At 39.3% G+C, this 21,267-nt stretch overlaps 1 long non-coding RNA gene across 3 annotated transcripts in view; it reads left to right on the forward strand.

The window, feature by feature from the left end:
• Positions 1–21,267, forward strand: part of LOC118319310 — a 128,532-nt gene that overhangs the window by 25,971 nt on the left and 81,294 nt on the right. The window contains exon 2 of one of the 3 annotated variants that reach the window (XR_007031450.1): positions 13,251–13,384. The exons of the other annotated variants lie outside the window; for them this stretch is intronic. This is a non-coding gene — a long non-coding RNA (uncharacterized LOC118319310). The remainder of the gene's footprint in view (positions 1–13,250; positions 13,385–21,267) is intronic. 3 annotated transcript variants of the gene reach the window in all.

The following is a 21,267-nucleotide window of genomic DNA, read 5'->3' on the forward strand; positions in this document are numbered from 1 at the left end:
TCCAACAAACCTGCATAAATAACCTGGCACTGAAAATATGTGATTAGACTAAAGGTGGATGATCATACCATATTACATCAATGACATATTGTAATGAGCCAAGAATTTCTGACATATTATATAACTTTGTAATTGTAGCTGCAGACTTTGTATAGTTGAATTCGTTTTTGCGGACTCTAGATATGAAACTAAAGTCAGAGACTATATCGAATTTGAGGTAAACATCACCACATCTAAACAGAAGGCAGAAGATATCGTGGTCTAGGAGCGTGGCCAAGCAAGGCCTCCTGGCAGCTGCTTCCATCTGCAGCTGCTTCTGGGGACATTTCATTCCCCAGAAGTATCTGCAAAATGATTGACCAAAAAAACCTTTCCACATGTTGCACATGAAGAATCTCAGTGGACTGTGGGGTCACACGCTGATGATTCAAATATTTGACTCTATATTGGTCTGTAAATCATGGCACAGGCACATGCTGCTTTATGTAAAACATACTGTAGTGGCACATTAACAGAGTGAAGGGACATTTTGTCTCTCACAAATATGCTGCTGGGCTTGAATGAATCTGTGGACCCAGCTGGACGTGAACAGATGTACATGTGGGATGCTGGGACTTTGGACCTGAGTGGCTTGCACTATTTTCACTCAGTCTCTGGCAAAAAAAGTTTAGTTGGGCTTGTCTGTTCAAGCTATGTTTACACTGCATGACCTCAGGAAGAGATCGGAACAAAAATATTACCGTATGCATTTTACCTTAGTTAGATTTTCTTTTTTTTAAAGAACTAAGGTAGTCCTTTGCCATAAATGCTGATTTCAACTGTGTGGTAAATTCCCAGTGTCTATGATTATGGATAAATTACCCTTCTGTGGATTTTTACTCAACATGAACAAGAAAGCTTGAATGATTCATGTCACTAAGTCAAGTTGCTGAAGTGTGTCTACTTCAGAGCTTCTAAAAAGAAAGAAACGACCAGTGGATGGATATTTTTCATCTTGTATCCTGGGATTATTGTATATGTAGTATGGCGGTGGGGATTACTAGCATAGGAAATTGGTTTTTACTCTGGGAAGAGAATTAGTGTCAAATTCAATGTCAAATAAGGATTTTGCAACAGCAAAGACTAAACGAATTTTCAAATAATACATGAATACATGTTGCTGCGGACATGCTGGTTTGTGTCAATGTCAAAGTGCTAACTACTATAAATACCTTCCACCCTAAGGAGGTGCTAGATAGTGCTACTGTACATGTTTAATGACAAAACAGCTGTAGTTTTGAAGCCTGTTCTGTACAGTACATTTGACGTCTTGTGTCTTAAACATGTCACCAATTCTCAGGTGCCAGTTTCTCTCACAGTGGCGGTCTGTCATTTGCCACAACACATTAACAGCTCTGACATCATTGCAGGACGTCAAGGAAGATATCCTGCTTGGAACAGACATGGGGTCACGATGTGTATTCATTTTGAGTTAGAATTTCACTCCTCATCTTCTCAGACTTCTTTTTGTCAAGAGGCACTTCACACAAAACATAACTGTTGGATGAAAAACCTTTTCTTCAACTGTGAGGAACAAAACTTGTTAAAGCCTGTGTCAGAGTAGAGTTCACCTCAAAATCAACTGCTAACAGCCACTCAAATTCTGGTCTGCACTCTGAGGAGCAAGGTAATCTGGAGCCCTATCAACCATCCAGTAAAACAGAGAAACCCTTTTATCACTAGCAGTGGTGGCGAGTTTATCAAATGTGTCTGCTTTGAAGCGCCAATTGCACAGAATCTGTCTGCAAACAGCCCAGCGGATCAATAAGGCACCACCATTAGAGCAAATGGAGTGGGTCAGATTGCCTTCTGCATATCTACAGTACATTTTAGTGCTGTAATCTGCTTAATCATCATGCCACCTAACTCTGTATGATGGGGAAACATAAAGCTTCTCTTGTGGTTACAAGTAAGGTTGGGTGATATGACGATAAACCCTAGATTTGTTAACGTAACGAATTTTTGCAGTACTGAATTTAATGTCCCTCTAAATTCTCTCTTTGTGTAAATTGATTGCAATGTTGGATTTTTATAGGATAGTTACGTCGTGATGACTGTTTTTTATCCTCAAAAGTATTAAATTTGCTTTATTTGTCAAATTTCTGTCTTTCCTTTTTTTCTTCTCTATTATAATATACAGAGCCAGCAGAAGTCTACCCACCTGCAGGTTTTTTCCCCTTTTCACCAACATCAGTGTATAGACTCCAGATTATTTAGTCTAACACAATTTCAGCCCTCCTCAATCAGTTTGAGAGTGATTCACACTTAATACATTTGATCATTTAAATTCTTCTTCCCCCATGGCTCCATCCTTTGGTCTCGTTTCTTTCTATTAAATTGCTTCCATTAGGTCACAACTTGTAACTAATTGAAAGAGATAAGATCAAATAACTCTGGTTTGAGCCTCTCTTCTCTGGCTTCTAGTTATTTTTACAGTGGATTTTAAGATTTTACTGATCACGTTTGGCTTGGCTCGTTGCTTTATTTTGAATTGTAACAGTTGTGCTGGGTCAAGATTAAAGGAGACCAGGCTTTTTCTGTCATGGTCCCTCTGCTCGGGAACTCCCTGCCTGAGGATCTGAAGCTGCAGAATCAGTCACAGTCATCTTTTAAATCGTTCCTCATGTGTATGCTTCTAAAAATCCTTTGTAAGGTTTTCAAATTTTTGTATCTTATTTTGGACATTGTGTCCAATTTTTTTCTCATTGCTGGATCATTTTTCTCAACAGTTTTCAAATAAGACTTAGTAGAACAGAAAAAGATATATCTTTTTTTTTTAGATTTATTGACTGATCCCAAAAAAGCTCTACAGGTCCATAGTGAACAATCGAAGTGACACTGGAAGGCATGGTTGATCATTCTTAATCTGTTCACAACATGTGATGAATTAGAGAAAAAAAGATGAACAATTTGTGGAGTAACTGGATGACGATGCCCCCGTCCATAGAGCCATCCACTCTGCATCCACCCAGGGCTGGTAGTCTGAGGCTGACCGTTGACCTGCCTGTGCCGGTGGAGTAGAAAAACAAAACATTCTGTCTGTAAGAGATTAGTAAAGTATCTCTAACACTGTTATGTTTGGAACTGAATGGGTGTGACGCCTGATGCTGCTGGCATAAATCCTCGGCAGATTCCATTTTATTTGACTGTTTTCCCTCGCAGCCCAGGGAGACATGCATCTCACAAAGATTTCTCAATAATTCCTTGTCTTGCATTGTCTTCTTTCTGACCTAGAATGTGCACCATCCAGGTCAAACGTGTGGACAAAGTCCCTAATGACCGCTGACACTCTAAGTGCTTTTAATTATTTAGCTGCCAGCACCGTGAGTAAGATGGATCAGAATTCTATTGTAGACACGATGCACATAAACAATTCTCCCCGCATCATGTTACAGCATGATGGTTTTACACAAATCTAATCTGACTGTGATCTCCAGGGTTTTGCATGGAGAAGAAGCTGTGGTTTATCGCCAAAGGTTTACAATGGACCGATCATCTCTTCATCAAGTTGCACATACATTTCACTGGAACTGTCTTAAACTGTAGATCATATGTAAGGAATAAAATGGAATTACAGCTCAGATGTTATATGATGTTAAATGATTAAAAGCTAATTCTCATGCCATACACCTTTTACGCATGCGGAATTTCCGCGTGATGTGTATAAAAATAATACACAGCATATCTACACGTTTTGCATGTGATGTAATAGTGCATCCATTAAATATTTAAATAAAGTAGAGCTTTCAATTCTTGTCTGAATCTCTTGAGTTTCAAAATGTATAATTAAAAAGATAACATGACTTTGTTTTGATCCCAATGGATCTTTGTCTGGCAGAAAAACGGCATAGGAAAAGGTGTCTCGGTTTGTTCCCAAATGGTAAATTTACAGTCACTGTATGTTAATGTTAATGAAGTGGTAGAACACAATGGAAATGTTCAATTAGTGTTTCAAAATCAAACGTGTATATTTCACCAAAGGACTTGAAAAAAAACTGTAAACTGTAAATCAGGGTTTGAAATGAAGCTGTGTGTGTGTGTGTGTGTGTGTGTGTGTGTGTGTGTGTGTGTGTGTGTGTGTGTGTGTGTGTGTGTGTGTGTGTGTGTGTGTGTGTGTGTGTGTGTGTGTGTGTGTGTGTGTGTGTGTGTGTGTGTGTGTGTGTGTGTGTGTGTGTGTGTGTGTGTGTGTGTGTGTGTGTGTGTGTGAAAATGCAAATGTCTTAGCTTCAAAACTAACTGCTAGACACAAGGTGTTTTCTACAGGGCTTTTCTTTTAATTATACTTTAATGAAATATCCATTCTCAGTGTATTTGGACCAGAGGTTTCAAATTTTCATGTTGCACAAGTACCACATCTGGCTTCCAAACTATAGGTGATGTTAAAAATAAAAAGAATACCCATGCATACAGTTCCTCCATATAGATTTTGGCTGAGCAGAGAGCAGCCCTGTAGTCCTCATACATCACCCTGCACAATGAGGGTCAAACGTCCCAGTGAAATAACAATGAGGACACATTTGAAACCGCTTTACTGATGTTCAAGGGAAATACGGTGTGATTTTGGCTGAGAGAGCATTACAGTTGAAAGTGCAGCACATGTAGATTATTAATGGAGCCAGTGAAAGATTATTCCTCCTCCTTGCCATTTGCCACTAACGCAGCAGTTTGTTGGTGTCTGACCTGGAGCTCAGCCCCTGAGTCTGTGCAGCAGAGCACAGCTGTGAGCCCGTCACACCTGGGATTCGAATTCAGAGTGCAGCTCTGCGAAAGTATTGGGATGGAATGGGAGAGAAAAGCACCCTGCCTCTGAAATCCACTAGAGGAGAGGCAAAATAAAGATGAATTTGTTATATGGAGATGGCAAAATCCATAGAAGTTATAATCTGAAAATAAGTATCTCAATCAGTGGTTCCCAAGCTTCTGTATTAATGATCAATAATTTGTATCAATTCATCATCACAGGTTACAGTTCAGTACAGTCTTATTACAGACATGATTTTTCTTATAATTTCATCTGGAGAATTGTCTTGTGTCAGAAAGTCCACAGGAATAATGTGATAAAAAATATGCTATACACAACACAGAGAAAACACATGACAAATGTATCATTGGTTTGTTGCCCATCTATAACTCATTCAACTATCTTACAAAAAAGTTGAGGTTTGCTATCTTTTTTTTTAGAGGGAGTCATGTCACTTTCCAAATTTCTTTCATCCGTTTCCATATTTAACTATATTCTTGAACACTTTCTCCTGACTTTTTCATGTTTAACTTGTGCAGTACTTTGCTTTGTACTCAACAAAATGCAGAGGAAAAGTTCAACTAAAAATAGAGACACAAAGGCAGCCATCAATGCAGGATTTTTTTCTACATTAATCAGCTGTAAAATAGCGTCTGCCTCAGCTGCCAACTTACTTGTAGTAATTGTTTTGTTTCCAGTGATTAGTTGAATGTACTCCGCCTTTAAGAATGTTCCGCCGTGATGTTAATATCAGAGTCGGGATGCTATTAAAGTGACTCAGGTGTGACATGAAAAATGGATTTTAAAAAGACAAAATCAGCACAACAAAGTGGAGAGAGTCAATTAACTTGATGAATGGCTAAGCATAAATGAGCCTTAAACAAAAGCCCAAACATTTTAGGGTGCCATTTCTATTTCATACATCAAGAAGCGAGCTATAATGAGCATCCAGACAACACAAAGCCACCATCTTGAGCCTGCGGTGAACAAGCCAGAGTGTGATTAATTGTGTTTGTCACTCTGCCTTGTTCCCCTCGTGCTCAGAAGAGTTGCACTGAAGTGATGACAGTCTATCCATTAAGGCCAGTTTTTCCAAATGACAATAATTTCCTCAAAGAAGCATCTGCTTTGGTGTCACATAATGGGAGCAATAATGAGATTCTCCTTCATGAGAGACTTCTTTAGCTGGGGAGATGCACACACACACACACACACACACACCAGTATTAATCGCTTAAGCGGAGTGTTAACGCCTGTGATGTGAGTCCTACAAGATTTTGTGTCACAAAACTTTTAAGATCTTACATGCTCGATGTATGTAGCATTTATTATTAATGTCTCTCTTTGGAGTCCAGCTCATCACGGTTACTTCATGTCAAACCCTCTGATTTACAAGTCCTTTGGTGAAATACGTATACATGTTTGATTTTGAAACACTCATTGAACATTTCCATTGTTTTCACTCCGTAGATCACAGCTTTCCAAACACCACAGGGGGAGCTAAGACCCAAGTGTGCAGACTCTGTTAACACTTCATCCAGCCACAAATGTGCAAGTTAAAAAAACAGAGCCTTTAATCCTCTTGAATCCCAGAGAGTAATGTTGTCCATATGTAACAAGTCTGCCTTTAGTCATGTTACTGGCTCTGTGAAGGATGGGATGCTTTAAGGTTAATGCCAACTTTAGTATGCTAACATGCTAATGTTTAACAGGTGTAAAGTTGTGTTCAGAAGAGCGATGTTTTGCCTTTGTTTGTGCCAGTTTGACTGCTCGATCAGTTTTTTTTTTTTACACTTTGAGTTGATTTGAACCAAAGCATCTAGTTAGCAACAGACTCAGTGTGTCGTATAGCCTATATCTCAGCTTTTGATTCAATAAGAAGTCCAGTTGTTTTCATAATTTCCCTTTAGTCTCACCCTTATTTCTGCTCTGTATCAATATCAAGCTGATTCATTAAACCCAGAGATAAACGCACATTTTTTTCACCCAAGTTTCCACTTACACTGACGCGTGCTTGCCTCAATTTGCAAATTAGCACTGAACACTAAGTACCACAGAAGCTAGTGGGATTACGGCATTTTCAGTATTTTTCAAAAAGAATCCTTACATATTTTTTACTCTAATGGAGCAAAATACTCAAGAGTTCATCAACGTCATTAGAATTCCTCTTCCGGGCAGTGCACCCAATTTTGTGATTATCCATCCACTCTAGACATTTCACTCAAAAAACCCCAGAAAATGTCAACCTCATGACAGCACAACAAGAAAAATCAGGGAATCACTAAACTCAGTGAGCTTCATCCCCTGAAGGGTTATGAATGTCTGCACCAGATCTCATGTCAATCCATCCAATTGTTGTGATCATGATCAGTCATGGGTGACCAACATTTCTATGTTTACGGCTCTGTTGCAGCTGGGGCTTGAGCCATGCCACTATAGAGTGAAAGTGTCAGGCATAACAAAGCTGTGAAACCGATTCCCTCAAATATTTAAACTGTATCATGACGTGACATCTAAACAAATGAATAGCAGATATTTTTGGCAGACAGTGCAGCTTCCCATACATGTGGCGAGTAAACCAGTCAGGACATATGTTGAGGATTGCTTTGCTGCAACACTTGGTGGCACAGGTGCCTTCTCATGGGCGAAAGGCATGTTGGCTGAGCACATCAGCCATCATTTAATCAGCCTGCCGCAGCATCTGCACTTGGGTTTTTAAATAGATCACATAATGAGGTTGAAGTGTACTCATCTCTTCACGCCATCCATTCACAGCAAGCCACACTGTATGTCTGAATTACAGGTGCACGCAGAATTCAGGTGGGATTCTGGGATGAAGGTCGTGGCCAAGTAACGCCAAGGAAATGATGATTTACCAGATGGCAGCTTGAATAAATGAGGGATTGAATGAACCCATACAAAGACTAGATTGTAAGAAGTTCGTTCCCCCTTAGGTTACTTTGACCTCAGAGCCTTTTCAGTTTGAGAGTCGTGATGGCATGGATGAGTTGGAGGAGAAGGGGCTTGTTGGCAGAGCATAATCCTTTACTTTAGAAAAATAATGTTCAATAGAACAGGTGCTATAAGTCATCAATGATTGAGTTTAGCCTCCTGGGTGTCTCACAGCTGTTGGTACAGACAGTGTTCAGTCTGCGGAAGACAAATGTTGTCAAAAAAAATCTCAAGAGACACTTCTACTTTATCTTCCTTTTTGAAAGTATTTTTTATGGTTTTAATCTTCCTGAGTTTTTGTTTCGTATAGGTGAGGATCATTATACATGTGCGAATATTGAATAAAACTAAACTAGTTCAACCTTTTTATGATTACTTGAATGGACATTTGTGCATATAATCAGCAGCTCGTTTGTGTTTTATTCCTTCCAGACTCTGCTTTCTATTAACATTAAAGTAAAAGTTAACTTAGTTCAGCAAGTTCTTGCAGCAAAAAACACAACTTTTGGTTGTGTTTTTTTAGGACTGTAAATTTGTTAAATTGCAAATAAAAAGAAAAACGCTTCATAGCAGATTATTATAACTTGACACCAGTGCTTTTATTCTGTCTTACGACCAAAACAAGTTCTGTTGTGTTTTGGAGGCTGGCTGCAAATTTAGATGCCACTGTGCCGATACAGCAAGATGACATTATTTCTTTCTCAAAATAAAAGGAGTACTTTCTGTGTGGTGGTCCGACCATAGTGCTCTTCTTTGAATAGAAATGAAGGGGCAAATGCTGGATGTGCACTGAGCTCCGACGTTCTGTCCTTCCGGCCATAATTAACTTTGACTGCAGGAATTTAATTGTGTGACACAGAGACCTCTGGTTCTCTGAGGTGGTAAAACAGATCTTATATATATATATATATATATATATATATAAAGATCATACTGATATGCTGTATGTGCATTTTTGTAGGAAAGTCTATAAAATTCATTACCCATCATTTTAAGAAGACGTTGATGCTATTTAAATCCTCTACAAGGCTTTGGTGACAAAAAGCATGAAATAGTGTCAAACCTTAATATTTTAATTATCTACGGTTTAAAAGCATCATTAATACTTTAACCCACTTTATTATTAATAAAGGTTCTATTTAATTTGTAAGAGAGCTTTGGACCAGAGAGATCGGCACTGTAACTTTGTCCAGGCGGACTAGTGTCGACCCAAGAGGGCTCTAACTTTATGCATCTTTTGGAAACATCAGATGTGATTTAAGAGGTCCTTCAAAAGACTGTCCCGTCAGAGAACGTCAAGGATCAGATGTCAAGGATGGAGCACATTATGAAAACATACATCGCCAGTGAGACAAATATGTCCAATATTTCATCACAAAGGCCTTGAATCTGTGTCTGTACACAAAACAAACGTCCACCATCTCTCAACCCTAAATTTCCAGGACAGGTAGAGTTTACCGGTGAAATCATCAGTCACTGTAGACCTGTGTGGGAATGTGCTTGAAAATTATGATGAAAGGGAAAGAAAATGTGAAAAAAAGCCCATCTTGTAGAACTACTCTACCTCCAGTATGTGTTCTGCCAGGCCCATTATGCCGGAGTGTCTGTTTTTAGGGAATTGCCAAATTGTACACACTTTTATGTAATCATGTGGTTTGGATTCACATGCCACATTTGGAACAAGAACATTGTGTGTATTTGTGTGTGTTTGTGTGCACCTGCTGAAATCTCCAAAGCGAGAGGGTATCAATCAAAATCGTTTAACCGCACATATTCTCTGCTGACTGCTGGCTAGATCTCACATCGGGATCATCTTCACATGGTTGTTACTCTGCCTCATTTGCTTTTTCAAGGGATATTAGCTCACTGCCTCGAAACACTTTCTAATGTGTTGTACAGCACATTTGATTCTGCCTGCTGCCTAATGTTAACCTCTATTTTAAAGGTTGAATTTTGAGCCGTCTGGGGGTTTCCACAAATACGCGTAATGTCACATGAAATGGCAAACAATCATGGTAGTGTGCTGTATCAGCTTTGTCCACTATTATATACTATTTTCCCTCTGCCTCCATTATGCATACATTAGCATTTCATCCTGAGAGTCTGGCCTTTAAAGAATGCCTTGTCATTTCACATGAATTTATCCCGGTTATGAAAATGGAATAATGTAATAATTATGTCTGTTATAAAACAAATTCCATATGTCAAATTACAAACAATCAAAATTTGATTCTTTTCATTTCTATTTGTTTCTTTTAAGGTTTAATTTTACATGTGAATTATAGATGTCTGTCAGTTTTTGAACACAGATTTTTCTTAATGGCAAACCATTGTTCTGTTGTTTGCTTATGTTACACACTTTGAAATTTGAGTAAAAGGTCACCAGATAACAGTAGAATCACATTTATGCTAATACAGATCCTATACTTTATACTACAAATATTGATTATCGCGGTGGGGTAACACCAAAAATCCAAAGGTGAAACCAATGGAGCGAAGTGGCAGAGGCTGGTGGTGAACCTAGCTTACCTCGCCACAAAGTCAACCATGAAAGCTATGTCGTGTGTCCCGAGTTGTAAACGCGTTGTCGTTATGACGATACACCCATGTGCACAAACAAACAATCAAAAGAAGCATAAATTCATGGATCATTTCTACTTAAAAACACAGATAAAAACAAACATAAAGCAAATTGTGGAGAGAAAAGGTCCAGTCACCATTTGAATGAAAAAATAAAGAATTTATACAGAGATGATTGTAAATCAGATTAGTGCCTGAAATTCCATCTAAAACCAAGGATTAAATAATCTGTGACAAGATGTATGGGGATTAGTGGTACAACCAAAAGTACATTTTGCCTTTTTTTGTGGGTAAATGGGTTTAAAAATATCAAAAGAAAAAAGACAACGTTGCTCAGTTTTTAAATTAGTGCCGAGGACCTTCGACCGGTTTCACTGAGTTTACGTCTGGAGGTTTCCGTGAGGACGCGGGGGTTCAGTGCCCGACGGCTTGCAATCCTCCAGTCTGTTGCTCCTGCAGTTCATGCCTCGATTAACTTCTCTCCTGACTGATTCAAGCCAACAATCCTTTCAACCATCAAATCCCAAATCACAGGTTAGTTTACTTCAGTCAAACCGCCCCCACTCAGAGTCCATCTGTCGCTTGTCGACATCAGCGTGTGTGTTCTCTGCTGGGGTGGATGCTAAATTGATATTCTGGAGCACAAACAAGAGTTCGGGATGGCTTTTGTTTCTCGGGTTGGAGCTTTGAGGTATTCTAGTAAATTGCAATTGTTAACAATTTTTCGATTCAGCGCTCACTATGTATTCAGTTGCTTTGCTCACAGAAGTACTGTATTCACCCAAACACTGCCATTTCATTTGAGACCAAAATCCTCCAAGAGAACAGTTTAAGGAATATTTGATTAAATCTAGTACTCATTCCAATTAGAATGAAAAATTTAAAAATTAGTCTTTATTGAAATACAACAGGGAGATCTTGCTGATGGAAGCAATGTGAACAGACCAACTGAAGCTGAAAATCATCTCAGTTGGAGAGCTGCCCAAGCTGTTCTGAACTTTTACTTTCATGCCCATTAAAGCCGAGCAGACATTGTACAGATTAAGCTTGTCTGGTCGCCCCTGACTAATTTTAGAATCGGGCCGAATGTCTGCAAGATCTGTTGTTGTTTGACGTTCGGGAGGCTCATGACATCTCATTAATTGACTTAAATGATCAACAAGCTGCTTCTCAGACGCTTGGTTCAGTTTCTGGCACGTCAGAAAGTTCGGTTGGCTGTTTGAGCAATTCGAGTTGTTCCACAGTCGGAATTTTCCCACAATCCCCCCCATCAAAAGATGTTTTATAAACCGTAGTGAGCTGGTACATAATATTTAAATATTTACATTTTAAAATTAAAGGTTAGTCTTGATCCCTTGCAGATTTGTGATTTGTAATATTTGGCTTCATAAAATGAACTTGACTTAATATAAAACCAATCAAAACTTAAAACAAAACTTTTTTTCTGTTCATATTATGCTTACGTTAATTTTACTTTCCTGTGAGCTAAATTTTAGTTTTAATTAATTTGCAAGTAATGATTATTTTTTGTGCTGGGAAAGTTGTTAAAAAAACATAATAGAAAGAAACAAAGAACATAAAAGATGAACATTATAAACAACAATTCTGTCATCCAATTATGCATCTACTGTAATAGTCACCTTGTCATTTGAATTAAACTGTTGATAGTGATACCAGTGTTATTGTTGGACATCAGATGAGTAATGATGCTAAGCACTGTGTTGATACAGAGAAATGTCTTTCTGTATTAAACAACAACAAAGGAACATGTGGAGGAAAAGTCGGCCACTCAGCAAATCATCTCGCAAATTCTATATCATATATAGTCTATGGTAGACATTTTGTAATTATTATGATGATAATGGCCATTGCCAAACCGGGAAGATAAATGACGAGCTCTCTGTGGCCAGTGGCCAGGACAGGACACCTCAGGGAAGACACTTCCTATTAACCTGCTTCAGCATTTTCACCGGACAAAGGCCACAAGAGCCCTCATATCTACAGAAACAATGCAGAGGTGGCAGTTTGCCGTGCCTTTTTCTCTCTCCTTCAAAGTAGATTGCATGAAAGAAAAAAGAAAATCACCCAGTGGACAAAGCGTATATGCAGGTTATGTGGGGAAATGTCGAACTGTGCAGAAACCGCTATCTTTGCAGGAAAAGCTTTTTAAAAAAAGAACTCCCACTTCTTGTCTTTTACTAGATGTCATTAAGACTGAAGTAAAGACTGAAGCAAACAAAAGGTCATTGATTTATAATGAAGTGTTGAAACTCTAAGCACTGCAGTTTCTAGCAGACTGTCGGCTGGGTGAAAAGCAAGGAAACGTTAAAGGATGGAAGCATTTGCATGATAACATTGTGGGGTTTTTTTTTTGGACTACCTAGTTTCCTGCCACCCACTGTACTTATAACCACCTGCATTTTATCATCAGTGTCACTCGGCTGGTTGTGTTGTACATCTGTGGTTTGGGCTTCCTTTTCAGTTTACCTACTATATTACCTCCTGCTGCAAGCTCCTCCGTTTTGGCATGGACTTGACTAAACGAGCCAAACTCGTGCCGTAGCGAGCATACCGTCATACGCTCACAGTGCAGTTGTCTGACAGCCGTTTGACAGTCTTTGATAAGATGCCAAATTATGTTCGGATTTTTTACTGCCAGCCTAAAGCAACGCAATCCTCAACTGATCACAAATCAAATCTAATTTCTCTTCCAGAAGGCAGTGACCCAAGTTTGAAGTCTGGCTGCGACCTGAAAGATAAACCCATATCTTACGTTATTTTGTCCAATAAACATTTTGGGTAGACACTTTGAATCCCTTATCAAAGCAGGCAGGTCTGCCACCGCACCACTCGGTGCTATCAACGTTGTGAGGCATCCTGCTGTTCATTAAGGACACAATGTGACCATTTCTCTTCTGGCTTCTGTCTGTCCCCGCAGGCACAGGAGCCCATCATGCAATTTCCCACTTCAGGCTGGCAATGGTCTAGGAACGATCAATAACTACAGTTCACTGGCTGGGGCTTCCAGCAGTTTCATAGTTCTCAAATCAAGTATGGCAGAAGGTTGCAGAGGTGAGTTGGAATCAGATAGGGTCTAATTCTTGTCAGGAAAACCAGATGCCTTCAGATGCCAGGGGGCACTGTGGCAGAGCATGATGTGACACTTCACAGAAAAATAAAGAAAACTAAATCAGATATTTGTGATGTCAGATGTTTACTGCAGCCACAGCTTTGACATTTAGATTGAATTTGGTTTTCATTTTCTTACACTTTTCTTTTCTTCAGCTCTCTCTTTTTGGTTTTGAGCAAGAGGTGGTTTATTTGCAAAGCCATGGATGCACCAAAGACATAACTGCAAAATGCATCTAGGTTGCATCTGTTTTGTCTCATGTATTGAATTGAATAAGGAAAATTTGATTAAAGTCACAGGGATACAGAAACTGTGACACAACATAGTGAAGTATAAAGTGTCAAAGGTCATTATTTTTTATTAAAAAACACCCAAAGGCTTTCATTCCTCCCAGACAGAGTTCACAGTTAAGTTTAAAAGAGGGTGGCGACCATTGCAAATCAAAAACAAGGCTCCAGTCATCATTTCCATTGGCTCACTCACAGGTTGTGTGTGTGTGTGTGTGTGTGTGTGTGTGTGTGTGTGTGTGTGTGTGTGTGTGTGTGTGTGTGTGTGTGTGTGTGTGTGTGTGTGTGTGTGTGTGTGTGTGTGTGTGTGTGTGTGTGTGTGTGTGTGTGTGTGTGTGTGTGTGTGTGTGTGTGTGTGTGTGTGTGTGTGTGTGTGTGTGCGCGCGCGCGCGCCCTCCCTAAACTGGACGAACTCCCCCTGAATGCTAACACGCTAACAGCCTGTGACACAGATGACAGCGACTGAACTGTTCCGGTCATGTGTAACGAAACACTCTCCCATATGGGTTTTCAGGAGTCACAGCACAGATGTGGCTCACGATTATTGTCCAGTTCATAACACACACATTCATCACCGGGATGCTTACAGATGAATGGAGCCTAATTGAAAATTATTCGAAGAAATGGGTGGACAAAAATATCGTAATGGATTAACAGTCTAGCGTTTGTGATGTTCCTTTTTCTGGGTTTCTTCTGTATGCTGCGGATAACTTTTTTGCGGATTACTTGAAACAGCCATAATTTCAGAAAGCTGTCCTCACATGAACGACCCCATAAGTTGTTCTTAGGAAACTTCTAGAGGCCATATGCTGAGAACAAAGGGGGAAGTCATTGTGACATTGTTATGGAGGGATGACGTCCACTAATATATGTTAAACATACGATATGGCAGGCATTGAAAAAGGATTCGATTTTAACGGTAGTAAATAGCCTCTGCTACAACTATAAATGAGGCGGGGGTTTTTTTTCGGTTTCATGTGCGGTTTCCTCAGATGATATTGAATTCTGCCATCTTTAACTTCATCAGCGATTTTAACAGTAATTTGATTTCTCACACACCTTGTCCCCCCGGCTCGTTTCGGTTCCCTCCTACACTCTGACACTTATAACGTCTATTCTTATCTCTTCCAGCAGATGTGTTTTTATAAGACATCAGACATCTTCAATCCCTAATATTTCCTCAAAATCTAGACTGACGGGAGAGATGAAGTAGTTTCATTCCACATATTCGCCTCTCACCCATTATTATCATGAGAAATACATGCAGTTTAATTAGCATGAAAGCTAGCACAGCATGCAACAGGGCAACTGTCTCTTCTTATCCTCCAGGTTTTTAACTCCCCTGCACATCTGTCCCAAATCCAAATAACCTGGTTCATACTTCACATTTTTTTGTTTTGAATGGTGTGTAGCAATGCGTGGCTCTCCTGATAATCCAGGTGAAGTAAGGCTTAAAAGGCCTCTTGCTGTGCCCTAGTTAGAGCGCTGCTCAGGTAGAAATAGAGGACACCTTATGCCTCGTCCTCAAAAAGGCACAAGCCAGTCTGAAAAGTTTAAGGTTTTTCACTGAGAGGAGACATATTTCAAGTAAGCCCTGATAATATCAAATGTGCAGTAACAAGAAACATTATTTTTGATTTGAGGCTTTGGGAAGTTTAATCCAGTGTAATGCAATTCTGACATGAAAAAAGAGTCTTGGTTTAAGTATTCTTATATTTTAAACTACATTTTAAGATAATCTAACAATCTCACATTGTTTTCACATTAATCTTTCCTAACAACGTTATTAAATAGAAATACTGAGTAAAGTCCCTATAAGGTTTTGTGAAAAGTGTGTCTGGGCAGCAGTAAATAGGGTATATTGCCAACAGCTACAAGAAAAAACAGCTGAATACATGAGTCCACAATTAATATAGAACATTCAATAAAAATGTATTTGTATAGAGCCAAATCATGACGTTATCAAGGCAGTTAACAGAGTGAGATCAAGAGCCTACGGTTTATGGAGGAAAAAACCCAACAGTTCCCACAATTGACGAGCACAAGGCAACTTTGCAGAAAAAACCAATAATGTGATAATGAGTTTGTTTTAGTACCATGGCCACAATTTGTGGTTTAGCTTGCAAAAACAGCAATGTGGCATCCCGTGCAGGAGGTGTTGCCAATCCGACGATCTAATATGGTGGACGATCTTCAATTGGCATATGATCTAGTTTTTTAGATGAGTTGGACAGATCAAGTCATTTAAAGTGCTATGTTTAGATATTTATAGATTTCAGTAGCCGGCGGACTTGGGTTCATACTATATGGGCATTACTGCTCTTAGCAGCAAGTCCTCACTCCGACTACCAGTCATCTGGACCATTTACTGCCTGTGGATAATGATTCTGTCAGAAAAAAAAGTCTTCTAGTCTTAATCTTTTAGATGGACATTTGCTGTCAATTGTGAGACAGGAGGCGAATTTACCCAGGAGCACTTAACCAAGTTTCCAGCGCCACCAAAAAAACCATGGCACACGAAAGTATAGACCAAAAAAAATACAATAGCAACTTCATTTGACTTTTGGTCACTATTTTCACGGCCACAGCAATTTCCATAGATATGCTCTTTTTCCAATGATTTTAATCTCTTTCAACACAAATGAAGACACACATTCCTACAGAGTGAAAATACCTTCAAACACATAATATCTGAGGCCTAACCCGTGAAATATGTGAGGATAGTCATTGACATAATGCATTCCAAAGCCCCTCACGCTAACCTTAACCTGATTCCAAAATTCCTAACCCCAACCGTGTGATAACCCATACTGCATAAGGTCTATAACTCAAACTACACACACACACACACACACACGCACACGCACGGGGAAAGAAGAGAACATCAGAGCAGACACAAAGCTCAGGAAGCAATTGTCTTTTAGCCTGTGAAAATAAATTAGCTCATTCAGTGGTGGAAACTTTCACAGTCTGAAGAGAAAAGCACTTTAGTGACGGAGCGTCTGCATCCTTGTTCCATCAAGTCACTGCCACCTTCGCAAAGAGCGAGAACGGAATAATCTCTTGTTTACTGAGGTTTGATACTCGACTTGGGTGCTGCATTAACATGTCATCATTCCTGAAAGGTCATCCGGCGAGAGGAATAACGAACTATTTGCTGTTCACGGCTGATTACTCCGCTGATGAATTGCGTTTATCCGAGCTGCGCATTGTGTATTTTGTGTGTGTTTTTGAGTGTGAGCACATAAACAGAAAAGTGTGCAATGATGAATTACACATTATTCAAAGCTGCACATGACTGAGCAGGTAAACGTGACTCACAATAACCTCAACTGCTCGGGTTCGACCATGATGTTGTGACAGCCAGTCTGGTGATCGATTAGTCGATCAACATAAAATTAATCAGCAGCTATTTTAATTTTTTAAAGGAAATAAAAAAAATAATATCTTTGGTTTTTAGCATGTAGTCAGAAAAAAGAGATATGAAGAGGCCACGTTGGATGCTGTGAAACTACGATGGACATTTTTTAAATTAGCTCTGTTTCTGATATTTTAGTAAATTATTGATTTATTGTAAAAGGGGTTATCATTTCTCATCCCTCTCAGACAATATTTTTTAAATGTTTAACTTGAGATATTGAGGCTGTTATATCAGGGACATCCTCTTATTCCTCATTTTGCGAGATAAAACCACAATATTTCACACTATCAAACAGGCAAAGCTCTGCACAGGTGATGAATTGAATCCATTGCATCAACAACTTTGCAAATAAACCAACTTCTGCTCAAAACCTAGAAGCAAGAGCTGAGAAAAGACGTGCCTAGCATATACGGCTGCCATTCGCCCCAACTATTGCCTGACTCTGCTGCCGTTAATAACTGTAGTGCTAAACATAATCCATCCTGCCATTTTATTTCCAGGAGACTTCAAACTGTTGTCCCTTTTCTGCTGTATGTGCTGACACATGTAAGGATTTTTAAGAGAAACATTGATCGTGGCGTTTTACTTTGTGTTGACGTTTCACAGCGGTGTGGTTTGGATAATTAAAAGCTTCAAGCTGTGAGGTTAAAAAAAAAGGTTTAGTGAATCTGACAATGTTTGGAAGAGGAGAATACGATTTCGTATATTCCTGTCCGTGTTTGTTTCAAGAAAACTTGAACTTGAACTTTTCCAGACAGTAAGTTTAATAAAAGTCTGTACTTGTTCTGGTTGTAGCACGACCAGTCCAGTGTAGGGTCCGGATTATTTCGGCTTCCAGTCCAGCTCTTCCTCAGTGAAATGTTTTACTGCTGTAATATGAATGACACACAAGGTGGAAAACACGGTCTTTGGACAGTGTAAGTTTGAATGTGTTTATTGTTTAGATTTTATTCAGTCGCTCCCCATTCTACACCATGTAGGTATTTGTACTGCAGCCAATTCGACATATGCTTCTCCATCCAGTATTTTATTTATTTCAGTTGCTACTCAGGTAACAGCTGCTCCTTCCGAAGCCCACAAAGCTGCAAGGTGGCACTTGGATATTTTTTTAACTTTTTATATACATCCTTGCAGTTTACTATTTAATTCAAATGTGGAAGACAGTCCACAGTTTTTACTCTGAATATATTTTTCACACAAACACCCAGCGATGGTTTGAGCAATGAAAACTGCAGGAAACAGAGATGGGAGGAGATAAGATGTCCACTGATTAGTCAGAATTCAAGAGGAGAAACCGTTTACAGCAGTGTGATATGAACATGTGTTAATCTATAATCCTCCATCCTATGACTGACAAGCTTTTCAGTCCGTCCCCCCCGAGGAGACCTGTTACGCTCCATGTCACCATCCGGCCAGATGAATTATTTGTCTCCTCCTTCAATTAGTGGAGTGGGGGATAATGAGACATGGCAACCGAGAGTTCAACACGGTGGCAGAGGCATCGCCTTGAATCAGGGGGACTGTTAATCATCACCGAGCACATTTCAGCTGCTGTAAATTCTCTGACTGTCCGGATTAGCGACGAGGGGGGGTCGTAAATGACTTTTAAATGCCTCTTTGGGTCCATTATCTGTAACTGGAGCAAATGGTGTCATTGGCGCATTTTTTCGAATCCTTACACTGCGTATATTGTTTGAAAGTGAAAGAAACATATTTCACTTGCGAGAGACAACCAGAGGTAATGTGTATTTCACCATAAACAGCCTGATAATTGACATGTTACCGCAGCATGTAGAGGGAAATCTGAGGCGATGGATTTGCGAAAGCTGCCAGAAACACACGACACTTCAGTTTACTCATCTCTTAGCTGTGAAAACACAAAGTACAACGTGCGCAAAGATATTTAGTCACCACACCAGCTGTCAGATAAGCTGTGTGGATGAATCAAAACAAATGTTAAGTGTTATTTATTTACATGACCTTAAGTTTCTTTAATTTTCATCTCTTATTTTTAAGCAAAGAGTCAAGCAATAGTTTGACTCTTTCACTTTGTAAATTCTTTGCCTTAAATGTTTTGACATGAAGCCAATGGCAAACGCGCTCTTGTCCAGTGTTTTAGCACTGTCCTTCTGTGGTGTACTCAGCTGTAGGTGTGGCCACTGGGAATTGAATCAGCTCACTTCACATGCCATTAAGTGAAGAGCGTGAGAATCAGATCTGTCTGCCTCGTCTGTTGCTAATACAACATGCACTCCATCAAACGGGTCCAGTCGGGGCACAATTTAGGAAGGTATAGAGGACACATCTTGTGCAAATCAAGATGGATATTTTGCCGGGTTGTTTCCACCGTTAAATTGATTGCCAGTGTATCTTGTGAGAATTGAATGTAGCGGCTGCAAAGTGTTCAATTTCGTGCACCAAACCTGTTTTGCATACAGTCCACATCTTGTTTGCTCTTGTTCAGCTATTTTCCCCCAAACCCGTCTGCAGAATTAAGGGTTGATGACATTTTCACCATGTTCACCTGGGATTTGTCCCCCCCTAATTATTTATTTCCCTCCAGACAATGTCAGGGCACTACACAATGCATGGAGAATATCTAATGTCTTTACTCAGTCTACGAAGTGCATCATATTACTTTATCTGCGGCTTGTTCTTGATCATACCAGATTGAATAAAGGTGTTAAAGCATAACCACGCTGAAGTGTTGAAGTGAGAGAAGGCCTCGTCCACCAAATATTATTGAATCCATCTTTTTAATCGTCCCTAAATAAGAGAGCAGTCCCATGCATTCACTCAGCCGGTCAGTCTTGCACTCCGTGCATTATTCATTCAACAATAGATCCTCAGCAGGCTGGTTTTGACTCTACATGACAGCTATTTGTTAATCTACGTGCATATATATATGTTTTCTACAAATTCATGATTCTACTCTTAGCAGAGATCTGATTCAAATGCACCCGACTCATTTGACTGAACTGAATTCGTGCTCCAGAAGAGCAGTCACTTCACACATCTGTTAATACAACACTGGATCAAAACAGTTTTAATCAGATACTAAAAAGTTTTGTCTGCACTCAACGCTTTTGACAGACAAAAGCTGTGATAGTGGAGGAATCTGCAAGATGTTCAATTTTCAATAAAAAAGATAAAAATAATATCAGCATTTGGCAACTGCAGTTATTTAGGGATATATAAAAAAATTAATTATTAAACTGGATGAAGCCTAAAATAAATTAAATGATTAGAGTTATCCAAACAACAAAACAGTATAGCTTGTAAATATGTAAAAATTAACTTTCTTCATCTATAGCTAAGCATATTAGCTGCCTAACCTAATGACGGAATATTTCAACATTTTGGGAAGTATGATTATTGCTTTCATTCCGAGTTAGAAAAACAGATCTGAAACTGGAAAAGATTGGAAACAAGGAGCATAGTTCAATAACCTACCAACCAGCAACTCTAAATTCCTCACAAATTTACATGCTATATCTTGTTTATGTAATTCCTAATTTTTACTAAACATACATTGATATTTGTAGGAATCAAGAATCTTGGTATTTGACAATAAAGTAAAGTTTTCTTTGGGATTTTGCAGGATTGTCCGATAGTGATGACGACAGTATTGGAACAGTGAAAATTCAAGGGAACACGGAGGGGAGCTGCCATCAGGGCCGGAGGAGCATCAAGCTTGTAACGCTTTGCAAATCAGGGTAGCGGCTGATCGGAGCCTTTTGGGTGTTCGTTGTGCTGCAGAGGGCCTGAGTGTGTGCATGTGTTGAGCATAGCTGAATTTGCTTGCTTTTTTGGGGGTATTTTCTCACTTCACTTTCATTATCAGTGACCCATTTTGGGAAGCTTTTTTTTCTGCTGTTTCTCGTGGATAGAATTAAAACACCCTGACTTCCCACCAAGTTATATTTGCCCAATATAAACATTATTCCCAGAGAAACTGTGCTCTATGCTTCTTATTAGAAAAACCATACCAAGTGGAAGAAGGAGCCTGTAATTGCCAGACTTTCAAAACTAACTTTTATTTCTTCTTCCCCCAAATCACATGTGCTGACAGTGTTTCTCACCGGGTCTTCATATTTTTTACTGTATGAGATAAATG

Source organism: Scophthalmus maximus, chromosome 9 (assembly GCF_022379125.1).
Source record: "Scophthalmus maximus strain ysfricsl-2021 chromosome 9, ASM2237912v1, whole genome shotgun sequence".
Classification (NCBI taxonomy): domain Eukaryota; kingdom Metazoa; phylum Chordata; class Actinopteri; order Pleuronectiformes; family Scophthalmidae; genus Scophthalmus; species Scophthalmus maximus.